The following is a 12,471-nucleotide window of genomic DNA, read 5'->3' on the forward strand; positions in this document are numbered from 1 at the left end:
CAGAGCTGTGGGGCGGTGGGGGGTGGGGTCGGTGAAAAGCCACTTGGGCAGCAGGAAAACCAAAGGAAGGCCTGTGAGAGGGTGAAGGTAGAAGGACCCTTCTGTATAGGAGAAAGTCATAGGTAGGGAAAAGCTTCTGAGGGAAAATCAGAGTATTACAACACCATACAGAGAGGAAAGGTGGGGGACTTTTTATGTCAGGTCAGGCTAGCAAAAATTTTATCAGGCAGAAACAGATGGAGTAAACTTCACCTAATACTGAGAGAAACAGCTTGGTTTTCGGTTAAGCTAGGGAACTTGGATAAGCACGTTCCAGAATGTTTCTGTAGTACTACCTAGTATTCTCCATGTGGCTTGGCGACAGTCATAACTATTGTTACACTATTATCTGTCCGGAATATAATACTTTCACAAGGGAGTTGATGCAACCACTAACTGTTATAGCACATCTAATGGTAAAAAACTCAGCATTTTCAGATGTAAGTTAAAAACAGCTATTTTTAAAGAATATGGAAACTAAATCGCTCCTACCATCATGTCGATTTAGTGAAACCTCCAAATACACACACTGCCTTAGAGCACTCAGTGCTACTTCCTGATCTAAGACGACGCCCAATTCTTAGTAAGGCCAAGTATTAATTAAAAGCAACAATAGATTTCAAGCAGCAGGGGGCGCCATGCACCAAGCCTGCAGAGGGTGCTCCGGTTGTTTCCCCCACCGCCCATTCCATCTACCTATAGAATGTTTAATTCATTCCTATTCTTACCCGATTGGAAGAAAATATAGAAAGTTCCAACCCCAGCTGAGTTCTTTGGGTTGCTCGGATCCGCGCCGCTCTTCACAAGGAGGCTGTGTTAGCCTTTACTTTTCCTTGACTGTTAATAGTCAAACTGGAACTAACGGGGTGGGTGGGGAGGTACTGTTTATTTAATGGGTCTAAAGTCTCAGTTTTGCGTTGTGAAAAGAGCTCGGCAGATGGATGGTGGTGATGGTAGCACAACAATGTGAATTACTGAGCTGTACACAGAAATGGTTCAGGGGCTGAAGTTTTATGTTAGGTATATTTTACCACAATTAAATTAAGAAAAAAAAAATTGAACCTGCTCACACCACCACAGTATGCTGGTTCATTTGCTGCGTGTTTTAAGAATGCACTGTGGATCTGTACTTGTACTGCCATTGTAGTTTTGGGGACCAGTCTTAGTTGTTTTACATCTCCTCTGAGTTCCCCCACACAAACCAGTCAACCCCTCAAATTCTACAATGAATAAAGATTTGAAAGGCGAATGCTGGACTATTGAAGCTTGGGCAGAGGTTCAATGGGAAGGAACTAACCCTTACCAGTTATTATACACCAAGAGCATCCCATAGGTTACTTCATTTAATCTGCATAACAATCCCAGAATGGGGACACCCAGACCTAGAGATACTGTGTGACTTGCCCAGGTCAGCCTTCTGGTAAAGGGTGGGGCGAGGATTTCGACTCAGGCCTTGGGGACTCAGAAGCCTTGCTCCTTCCGTATTTCTGGGATGTGTAAAGGTAACCAAAGGGCCAGCTGGTACACAGTACGCTCCCAGGGGATGACCGATGAGAAAGTTTTGAATTCAGTTTATTTACCTTTGGTTCTTTATGTCCCTTTCCTGGAGCCCAAGAGAGTCATTTTCTTCTCCTGAATAATGTGAACAGTGAGAAGGCAGCCTCGGGGTGCGGGGGTGGGGCCGCTCAGCAGAAACAAAGCCTTAAACAGGCTGTCCTTGTTGGAGACACAAGGTCAGCATGGCACCATGGCTGGAATGAGGCCTGTGGTAACCGCTGCCCTGGACGGCTGAGTGACAGCTGCAGGGGAGGTTAAGCAACAGGAAATCGAGGCTGGGTCATTCTCACAAACCCAACTTTTAACTCTGAAAACAGCCGACTGGACGAGGTCCTGTGGGATAGAGGCTTTTACACTGATCAGCTAGGATTCTGCAGCTTTCTAGCACACAACCGAAGCTCTCAGGACTGACATGCTTTTACTGAGGTACAGCTCCGAGTGATGGGACACCACTAAGGAAAAGAAATTCCTGACCTGCTCATGGGATCGTGAAATACGCTATCCCGTGAAGCAGCAACAGAGGAGAATATGCTGACCAGAGCATTTGAGACCTTATCCACTGCATGTGGAGGTAGATGGGACTGGAGGAGCTCAGCCTGAGCTGCAAGATGCAAAACTGGCCCTTAAATGAAGAAAAAAGCCTCCTCACTGGGGAAACTGAGGCTGTGACAGGCTGTGCGGGGCCAGACGCTATGCCTGCGACTCTAGGCAGGGTGTGTTTGTTCCCGGAGACTCTGCCTCTTCCTGCCAGCAGCGCCGTAGCCAGCCCACTCAGACCTTGAGAGGAGCAGGTGGCCGGGCCTGGGCGCTGGCAGGAATTAGGGGCACTATAAATACAGACCTTTTCAGTCACCTCTATGTCTTTCCAAGGCGGCGCCAGCTCTGGGGGGAGGGGACAAGGCAGAGCGGAGTTCCTGCTTAGATCTTTGGGATTTGTGCTTTCTGAGGACTTATCTCGAGTGAACAGCATAAAATGTATTTTAAGAAGAGCTGAACCTCGCTGGAAGGGATTATCTCAGTGTGTCACAGACAAATAACCTGATGTGGGGCGGATGTTTCTGACTGCTTCCTTCTCTCATATCCCGCTTTTTTGCTTTCTTTCTCAGTTGGGAGGGGCCCTCTGATCTGCAATTCTGAAGCTTTAGGACTAAAAGGTTTTAAATACCAAATATCATCTCCATAAACTCTGCAGTGGCCTCCACCCCTTTGGTGACACCTGTTTTCCTCCTGACCTCAAGGGCTCTGGCAGGCAAGGTGTGACAGAGGCACCCAGCGATGCCAGGCCTGATGTCTACAGGTCACTCAGTCACCCTCTCCTCTTTCCAGCAGCCTCCAACCTAGTCCCTCCCAGACAAGGCTTATTTCAGGAAGCTGGGGACCAGCAGAACGCCCTCAATGGACACAGTCTGATGGGCCCGGAGGAGATGGCCACTCACGTGGGAGAGAGTGATCGTGTCCTCATCCAGGCCCTGCAGAGAGAGGGTGTCAAGAGGGAGACAGGCAGGTGGCTAGGACAGAGGTCTGAGGTGCTCTCGGAGTGAGGAAGAGAGACCTTCCACTTAGTAGCCTGTGAAGGAATAATCCAGAAAGAAGAAAAACCAGCAGAGGACAGTGTCACGGAAGCCAAGGAAATGAGTAGAGGATGGAAAGAAAAGTGGGCCGCATCAAACCCGTAATTGGAGAACCGCACGGAGGTGGTGGGGCCTTGAGATAAGAGTAGCTGGGGGCATCCAGGCAGTGAGGCCCTCTGCAAGCTCTGTAAGGACATAACAAGTGATGGGGCAAGAATGCAGGTCAAAAGAATGATCGAGGAAGAAGGAGGGCCCCATGGCTCCCTGAGGGAGGAGGCAGGTGGCCTGGGGTGGGGACAGATGGTGGGGGTAGACGGCAGCAGGAAGGTGGGGGGAGGGGGTCCTCAGGTAATTCTCTCCAGAAGTTCGAATGCCGAGGAGACGAGAAATGTAGGCTGCCTGCTGTATAGAGACACGATTTTTATGTGTTCTTTAACTTTCATTAAGGTTGGGAGTCTTGAGCAGTTAAATGTGGACAGGAAGGGGCGAGTTGGTTGAGGTTGACACCGGAGAGAGAGGGAGGGGCTGAGACCGATTTCCGGGCAGAGAGGAGGGAGGAGCACTGCCCGTGAATACCCACCAGGTGCTACGCAAGCGCTAGCCCGGGGCTGCGCGTCCACAGTGGTCAGACACATCCGAGAGGGGGCGCTCGGCTGCTGGGCTCCTGGACGTTCTGCCCACGTATAACTGAGTCCCCTCAGGGGGACGCTCCCCGACTGTCCTGTCCAAGACGGCATCTCCCTCACCCTCTTTCCTTTAATTAAAATGTCCCCAAAGCACCTGTGACTCCCGGTATCATGCTGCAGAACGGCCACCCTAAGAGATGGATTCACTCCCTAATTCCCAGGAGACTTAGGGAGTACTCAGGACTTTATAGGGCACCAGATGTTAGTAAATGAAGGGACTTGAGATAAGATTCGCTGGGCTTTTCTGGGTGGGCCCAGCTCACCATCACCAGTGTCCTTACAGGAGGGAGGCAAAGGGAGAGTTAATGCAGGCACACCCAGGAGGCGGTGTGAAGACAGAGGCAGAGACTGCAGTCACGTGACCAAGCAATTCTGACAGCCACCAGGAGCTGGAAGAGGCAAGAAACCGATTCTTCTCTAAAGCCACCGGAGGGAGCACGGCTGCTGACACCTTCATTTCAGCCCCATGAACGGAACTGTGACTTCCGGCCTCCAGAAGTGCGCGAGAACACATTTCTGTTGTTTTAAGCCATCAGGTTGGTGGTGATTTGTTACAGCGGCCATGGGAAACTAATACACTACCTACCACCATGGTGTATGTTTATTGCCTGTCTTCTCTATGAGATTGCAAAAAAGAGACTGTGTGTGTTTTACTGTGGTAGTCCCAGGGCCCGGAACGTCACAGGGGCTCCAGCATGTGTTGAATGACTGCAGGGTAAATGCATGTGTTCTTTCCCTGGGGAGCTGGGCCCCTAAGCAGTGTCCATCCCATTGTAAATGTACGCTCCACTGCCCAGGCTCTGCATAATGCGTACATGTGTGGCTTACAAATCTTTCCTTCCTGGCATTTCTAATATTTGGTTGCTGTGTACAGATATATCGGATATCTAAGCCGGAGGACTAAATATATCCCATTCTCTCTGTGCTCACTGCAGCTTGTGGGTAACTGACATTTCAAATGAACAAAACGACCATCGGCTGGGTAAGCACTGTCAGCACCTGGGGTTGGAGGCTACGAACGGGAAGGTGTGATGGGACATCCGAGAGCTTCCCCAAGCCTCAGGGAGAAAAATGTGCACACGTAGGTGTCTCGCGTATGCGTGAGGTCCAACTATGGAAGGGATGTATAAATCTATCAAGAGGTGGATTATGTTAAACACCAAAAAAAAAAAAAGCACAGAAATTTGGAAGGGTATTTTGTGTGTGTGTGTGTGTGTGTGTGTGTATAAATAGAAAATTCATAAAATAATTCTTTAGCATCAATTATACCAATAGCTGTTTATTTAGAGGTATAGCCATCTTTTCCTCACTCAGAATCTTACGTGTCTGTGGACTTTAGATGAGGACAGCTGGCATTCTTTGCTTACAGCATGCCTGGCACTATGTAAGCTATGAATCCTTTGAAAAGTCTTAAAAGGTGGGTATTCTTATCATGTCCGTGTGGCAGCTGGGGAAGCTGAGGCTTTTAGTTTTAAGTGACCTTCCCAGAGCCAGCCAGCCGGTGAGTGGCGGAGCCAGGATTTGAACCCAGGCCCTGGGGCTTGCAGGCCCACATCCATAAACACTGTGCTAAATCCCTTTTCTTTCATCCCTTTGATAATTAAAAACCATGACCAGGGCAGTCAAGTGCCATGAGGGCCATTCAGCGCATCTGAACCCACCTGCAATTCAGAGGTGCCAGCTGTGGTGGGTACACCGTGATGCTCTAGCAACTTCTTTTTTTGGGGGTAAGTGTCAATTCATTCAAATCACGTGGGTCGAGGGAGGACTAAAGACAGGCCCCTGAAAACCACCTGGAACCTGATTAATGGTGAGTAGGTTTTCCAGGCACAATTGTTTGCCACACTTACTTTTTCTCAGCATCACACTGAGGCTTGCCCTGGGCTCAGAAGGTCTGAAAAGACCCCAGAGTAATCTCATGGGACAACACAACGCTGATGTCTTCATCGTACATCTGACTCAGCACTGGAAATGCAGGAATAAACCCATTAACATAAAATAAAAAACATTTTCAACAAAGGCCACATAACAGCTAGCTAAAAGCAACTCTACGGTCCAGGTTCCCTTCTGTCTGTCAGCAGGTGCAGGAGACCCCTAAGTGCTGGGAGCCATAAGCCAGGGAAATGCCTCCGTGGGACCAGAGGGTTTTGTTGTTTTTTGTTCCAGGGCCCAGTGGTCTCTGGCTTCATTAAACATACAAAATGACCACTCAGCATGAGAATCAGGTGTTCAATGTCCTCTCCATGCTCATTTTACACACTGATGTACATACGTCTACTTAGTGCTTCTCGACACATTTTGAGATAACGCACAAAAAATATTTTGAGATGTTTGACGTGGGCTTTGCTGACTCCCCACATGCTGGAATGACACACACCAATAGGACATGGTGAGTTTTCGGCCACCAGGACCGGGCTCACGTGCAGAGCCCACGGCACCTGGGTGTGTGTGAGCAGGTGCTGAAATCGGAAAGCCACCCCAGCCTTATCACCATGGTCCCCACGTCGTCTCCTGATCATGGTCAGGAGGGCCTGGCTTACGCATCTGATCAAGCTGACGTCTGGTCCTACCGGATAATGTGCCCACTGGAAAAGAAAAATGCTTCCCAGGCTGCTTCTGTCTTTCAGCTGAGACTAATACATTTTTTTTTTTTTAAGCCACAGAGAGTCGTCAAATCGAATTCCTGGACATCTATGAGTCAATCCCCACTGAGTGACTGTGCCGTTTGCGTGGCACAGCAGTTTGTGACCGTCATCTACCTCTGATCAACTGCTTTCGCACCAGGCGAGACTCTAGGTGAAGCCTGGGAACCATGTCCTTGGTGTGAGACAGGGGGCCAGCAAACGCTGCACATGCAGGATCCCAGGACAGAATACAGTGTCTTCCCACGGTTCTCTAACTCGTTCGGGTGAGGCACACGTTCTAGAATGTGGGGCTGTGCTGATATGTTAAACGGAAGCTACGTAATTTTTACAATTTTGTGCCAAGTCACACATCATTTATAAGGTTCAAGTGGGAAGCAGTAGAAGGGATCAAGATTTTGAGACGATTTTGGGGACGAGGGGATAAACAACAACTGGATAAAATACTAGTGATTGAATTTGTTCCTGAAAACGGGGGATATGTTTTGGCTTTTCAGTGTTAGTAGTGACAGTGGATTCTGCCAGGGCCTGGTTGGGGTGCTCTGGATTATTCGGTGAATGGAAAGCAGCATAAAAAAAAAGCAAAAAGCAAAGTGACTTAAATCCAGCACTGGTTCTTCCACTGGATGCTATGATGCTAAAAATACCTCCTTCTCCCCCCAAACCATCCGCAAAGATACAATTAAGCACATTAACGCAGCACAGTGCTAGGCCACGTGAAAAGTATTTCTAAGGAAATCCTCTACTCAGGTTCTCACATGGAGAATCTGGAGATGAAACAAAAGAGATGTCTTACGGAGCCACCCAATGGAGAATTTAAAAAGACAGGAAGTCAGTTGCATAGTTAGGTCTGGCTCATGAACCCACCCGGCGGGCCGGAAGATCCCTTTCTTTCAGCAACACCAGTGTATGAGTTTGCGAGGGCTGTGGGAACAAAGCTCCACACCCCGGTGGTTGAGGACAACAGAAGGGAACGATCTCACAGCTCTGGAGGCCAGACCCCAGGTGCTGACGGGACGCCCTCAGAAGGCCTAGGGAAGGGTCCCTTCCCGGCCTCTCCGGGCTTCTGGCAGCGTACGTGCAGTCTTCACACGCCTCCTCCCTGTGTGCGGTCCAAATGTCCCCTTACAAGAACACCAGTCATACTGGGGGAGGGGTCCACTTCCTCACCCACCCAGGACCTCGTCTTAACCCTTTTTCCAAATATGGCCACATTCGCAGGCACTGGGGGCGAGGACCACTGCACAGGAGGTTTGGTGGACACCATCCAACTACGACAGTCAGAGGAGAAGGTTCAGGATTGACTGCAGTCACACTTTCTCTTTTTACCACCCACTGACGTTGAAACACAAGGCTCTGAAAGAGCCAGAGTAAAACCTATTTTAATTTTTTTTTTAAAAAACCCCGATCTTTAAGTAGTAACAGCCACTGGCCTCAGATAACCTTGCACCCTATTGTGGGAGGTACTGTAGTTTGATGGCATCCTGGCAGGCTCCCTTATCTCTCTGCCTGAGTGACAGCCACACATATACGCACGCACACATGCACACACACACACACACAAAACACACCACCCACCACGCAGACTCATTTGTTGAAGCTGAGAGAGGCCAGTGGGGTGCAGTCAGGAGGCCCTGGCACAGTCCCATGACCTGGCCATAATCTGAATCTGAGGGCACAAAGCCACCTCTGGAGAAGCCTGGTGACACTCCACCTTCACACCTGCCTGCCCGAAACTGGCCAGTGCACCAAAAATCAACCTGTTCACCAAATCAGCCCATTTGCACAACAAACTGTCAAACTTACCGACTTCTTAAACACTTGTCTCTTTTGTAACTCTTCTAAAGCCTACAGCAATTTGTACCGGAAGGACTGGCAGGGCCCTGGGGGAATGTCAGGGCTCTGGGGTGTCTGGGACTGCCACATTCTCCCCATCCGTCTGTACCCACCTCTGTCATTCTGCTCCATCTTCCTCTGACTCTCCCCCTCCCCCTTCTTTTTCTGTCCCATGGTCTCCCCTCTCCCTGACATTCCGGCTCTCCATTTCCCCGATTCTGCTCTTCTCCTCCTGACTTTCTCTGGGTTCAGCATCCAGTGGGTGCCGGGTTTGGCTGTGCAGGTTGTTCACAGCACAAAGGTGCCCTGCTAGCTCTGCCTGCCAACATCCATCTGGATGCCCATTTCCATTTTGTAAACGGGGGTTGGGGAGGCCTCAGCAGCAGACATGCCCTGCTTTGCATCCGTTCTTCCCCAGCTGTCTTGCCACAGAGGTCCCCCTCTAGGAACAACTCCCCAAAACTAGAGCAGCAGGGAGCTTAAGAAAACACCAGATGTTCTTAAAATGTCACCACAAAGTCAAAATGGAAACTGGTCAATTAAAATCATCCAAAGCTGTTAAACAGTCCCCATTTAATATGATTTGCTATAAACCTTAGAAAGAATTGAAAAAAACAAACATGTTTGGGGTAAGTTGGCAAGTTGGGTAAATTTAGCTCTACCAGGCTTCCCAAACTGGCCCCGGGGGACACGTCTTCCTCACCAAAAGGACTGTTGAGAAGACACGTCCCACCCTGGTGCCTGGTTTCGTTTCACCCCCAAATCTGGAATCCAGGAGGGAGTCATGCTAAATCCCAGGGTTTCTCAGAGGCTGAGCTTCTGTAAGTTTAGGGTCACCAGCTCCTGTCCCCCAAAAGAAGGAACGCTGCTTCTGAGTCCTTACTGTAAGCTCATCCCCACCGGTCTGAGTTCTCAACGGTCATCGACGAGAAAAACTTGGCCTCTTAGGAGCCGCACTAGTTCTCACCGTGCTTTCCAGTCCGTCACATAAGCGACGGAGGTCATGGCTCTCCTGGGAGGTTCAGGGGAAAACTGGCCACTTGCTTCTGACCCCAGCACCGCCACAGCCTGGCACCTGTGGTCCTACCTGCTTTCGTTGGCTCTGACCACTGGCTGGCAGGGTGTTCTCCTCTGCGTGGTCGCCACCCCACAATGTAGCACGCCACTGGAAGCTGTGCTTCCCAACCCATGTAAACTGTGCATACTTCCAACTGTGTGTTCCTATACCCCACACAGCAGCTTCTCCGTCTGCAGTCACCTTGCTAGACCCTGGTTTACACTATGTCCACTCCTTTGTTGCTATTGGGGGATTAATTTTTATGTGACAATTCTACCATTTTGAAGCAAATCTTTGGATCGATGGCAAGTTTGGTGAATTTGGCGAGCTGATCCACAGGCTTTCCAAGATGGCCCTGTGTCAGGAACAGGGAGGTCCCTGGCCTCCTTTCCTCACTTTCACTCCCATCAGGTGGTCGAGGAAATCAACCAGCGCTTGGCCTGGCATTTGTCAAGGCAGCTGGAAGGACTGAGGGCAAGACGCTAACAGGAAAACATTAGTTTTCTACTCTACACTCCTTCTAAATCCACCTCCCCTTCCAATTGGGCAGAAGACATTTGCTACTTTGCTTAAAGCCCAGTGGATCGAAACCACTCCTGGATAAGAGTATAGAGCAAGGACCACCTTTTGGTGTAGGACAGGCATCCAACATTTAAAGTGAAAATCTAGACTAGGGAATAAATATGTGCATTGTAGCATGCTGCAACATTAGTCTCCTCTTCACTGTCCAAAGTGACACAGCCGTAATGTTCACAGGCAGAGGGTGAACCCACAACGTCAGCGCCCGAAGAGTGAGCCTCGGGCGGATGGAAAGACAAACGTTTGTTCTGGACAGTACATGTTGTTCTTTGAGTGTCTGCAGGATCCGTGGGGCCAGCTCTTCTCAAAGCCCCAGGGAAAAGAAAGAGCTGGCTTGCCCAAAGAAGGAGAGCCCGAAAGTGTGCTAGTGCTAGGAGCTGCGCAGAAAGCTGTGGAACCTTTGGAAAGCCCATCCTTTGTCCGAACTATCATCTACTGGCATAAACACAAATTGTGCTGCTCTGGGGTATTTCAGTGACCTCTGCTACATTAATTTCCTGACATTAAGAAGTTAGAACATTAAAAAAATGGAAATAGACTTGAGAGTAAAGAGCCTCTTAAGCGCTTTAAACATAGGATTGAACTGAGTCTGCAGAAGGAGATTGTCGCTCACCAGGCTGGCTGCCACTGGTGCCTTTCTGATCTTTATCTCACAGTTAAGTATTAATTGATTCATGTGTTTATTAACCATTTATGGTGCACCTTCTGTTTCAGGCAGGGTGCTAGGTCCTGGGGATAAAAGGACCTAACAGACCCTTCTTTGGGAAGTTCCCAGCCTATAAGCAGTAATAGATGTAAAGAATGAATATGGTTAGTGCCATAAAAAGGTATGTGCACATTAAAGTCAAAGCTTAACACTTAATTTAGAAAAAAATAAAAAAACCCTTTCATTTTTCCTATGCATCTTTTACCCACAATTCTTTTAGCCAAGATGTTGGACCAATTAATTGAATCCTTATAAGGATAATATATGTGAGACAGACACTTCACAAGCTGCAAACTCAGGGACCATTGTTTTCAATGTTGACGAAACCACAGTTTCAGATATGGCGACAAGGGCTCCAGGCTGGAACCTCAGGCCAGACATCAGTTTCTGCTCCCTGGAAATGGGGAGCTTCAGAGCCAGGGCCCTGGAGAATGAGCCTGCAGGGCTGGTTTCCAGCTGGTTCTATCCCTCGGTGCTTAGGCTAGTCATTTACCCTTTCTGAGTCATTTCCTTTCCTAAAATATTATGGGTATTGACTAGTTCACCCCCAAGTTCCTTTCCAACAAGGACTCTGAGATTCTATTTCTGTGATGGACACCTACCCTGAGATACTTCTTGTTACAGATGATAGGATTAGAATACTTAAATAAATCAAACCCCTCCATGGGAATCTCACACATGTTTCTAGATCTCAGGTAGTTGTACTTGTTTTAGAAGCACAGATTACTTCCTGTGAGCTGAAGAAGAGAGGGAATATCCTTAAATCCAATCTGGTCAAATTCTCCATTGATTGGACTCATCTGTAGCAGTGGGACGATGTTTAAATGGAGGGAAAGGAGACAGAGAAGGTCAGACTGGAGGTTGCAGAGCCCGTAACAGCCCAAAGCTTCTAGATTTCTGTGTGGATGAGGTCCAAGTCACAGAACCTGGCACCGAAGTCAACTCAGCTTTCGACTTCCACTCATTTAACACATTCTCCAAAAGCTGAGGTCTGTTCCTGGAATAAAACTCTTCTCTCTATTTCCTAAAATATTCTTTTAAACAGTTTCAAGGTTGTTCACTGTTTTGCTAATATTTTAGGGAGTTATGGAAAAACTTGCACACCATAGAGAGAAATAATGCAAACAGGGGAGCAGGATTACCCGGGGTAACCCGTCCCGACTCCAGCAGGCACGCTACCAGAAATTCCTACTAGGTCACTGTTTCCATCCCCCTCTCCACACGGTTCCTGAGGGATGGACAGATGGGAGGGGATGGGCTGGGGTGCCGGGTGGCTGAGGACACACGGGAATGACCGGGTGTCAGAGGTGTTATGTGATGGGGCTATTTGTCTCATGTTGCCCTTCTTACAGTCCATTCGGGGTTTGGATCAATGGATCAAATATTAAGCTATGCGCTTTGAAAAATATCCATTAAAAGTTTAACACATATGCAGAGATTGATTTTAAAGGACTACTGTCAAAACTTATCAAGCTAAATGGTTCTTGTGATAACAGTAAGAAGGACAACAGTTGCTGTGTCTCTGTCATCAGCGTAACCCAAACCCTTTTATGGCCTTAGGTCCCAGCTATCAGTCACTTAGGATGAGAACCGCACAAACCCAGGCATTTCTAAAACATACTTCTATTCTACAACAGAAACGGAGAATTTCTACAGGACTTCACAGGAAATGTGTAAGCACAACAACAAAACAAGGAAAACTGAACTGAGTTCAAAAGACCTGGATTTCTTTTGATCCTCTTCTCATCTCCATCTTTAAGACCCAAAGGGCACAGTCTACAATGCAAGTTTGCTTATA

The 12,471-nt window shown here is 48.4% G+C and overlaps 1 protein-coding gene across 1 annotated transcript in view; it reads right to left on the reverse strand.

The window, feature by feature from the left end:
* ANKH (ANKH inorganic pyrophosphate transport regulator) overlaps positions 1-12,471 on the reverse strand; it is a 123,985-nt gene that overhangs the window by 10,952 nt on the left and 100,562 nt on the right. The gene's annotated exons all lie outside the window — the stretch shown is intronic.

Source organism: Rhinolophus ferrumequinum, chromosome 7 (genome assembly GCF_004115265.2).
Source record: "Rhinolophus ferrumequinum isolate MPI-CBG mRhiFer1 chromosome 7, mRhiFer1_v1.p, whole genome shotgun sequence".
NCBI lineage: Eukaryota > Metazoa > Chordata > Mammalia > Chiroptera > Rhinolophidae > Rhinolophus > Rhinolophus ferrumequinum.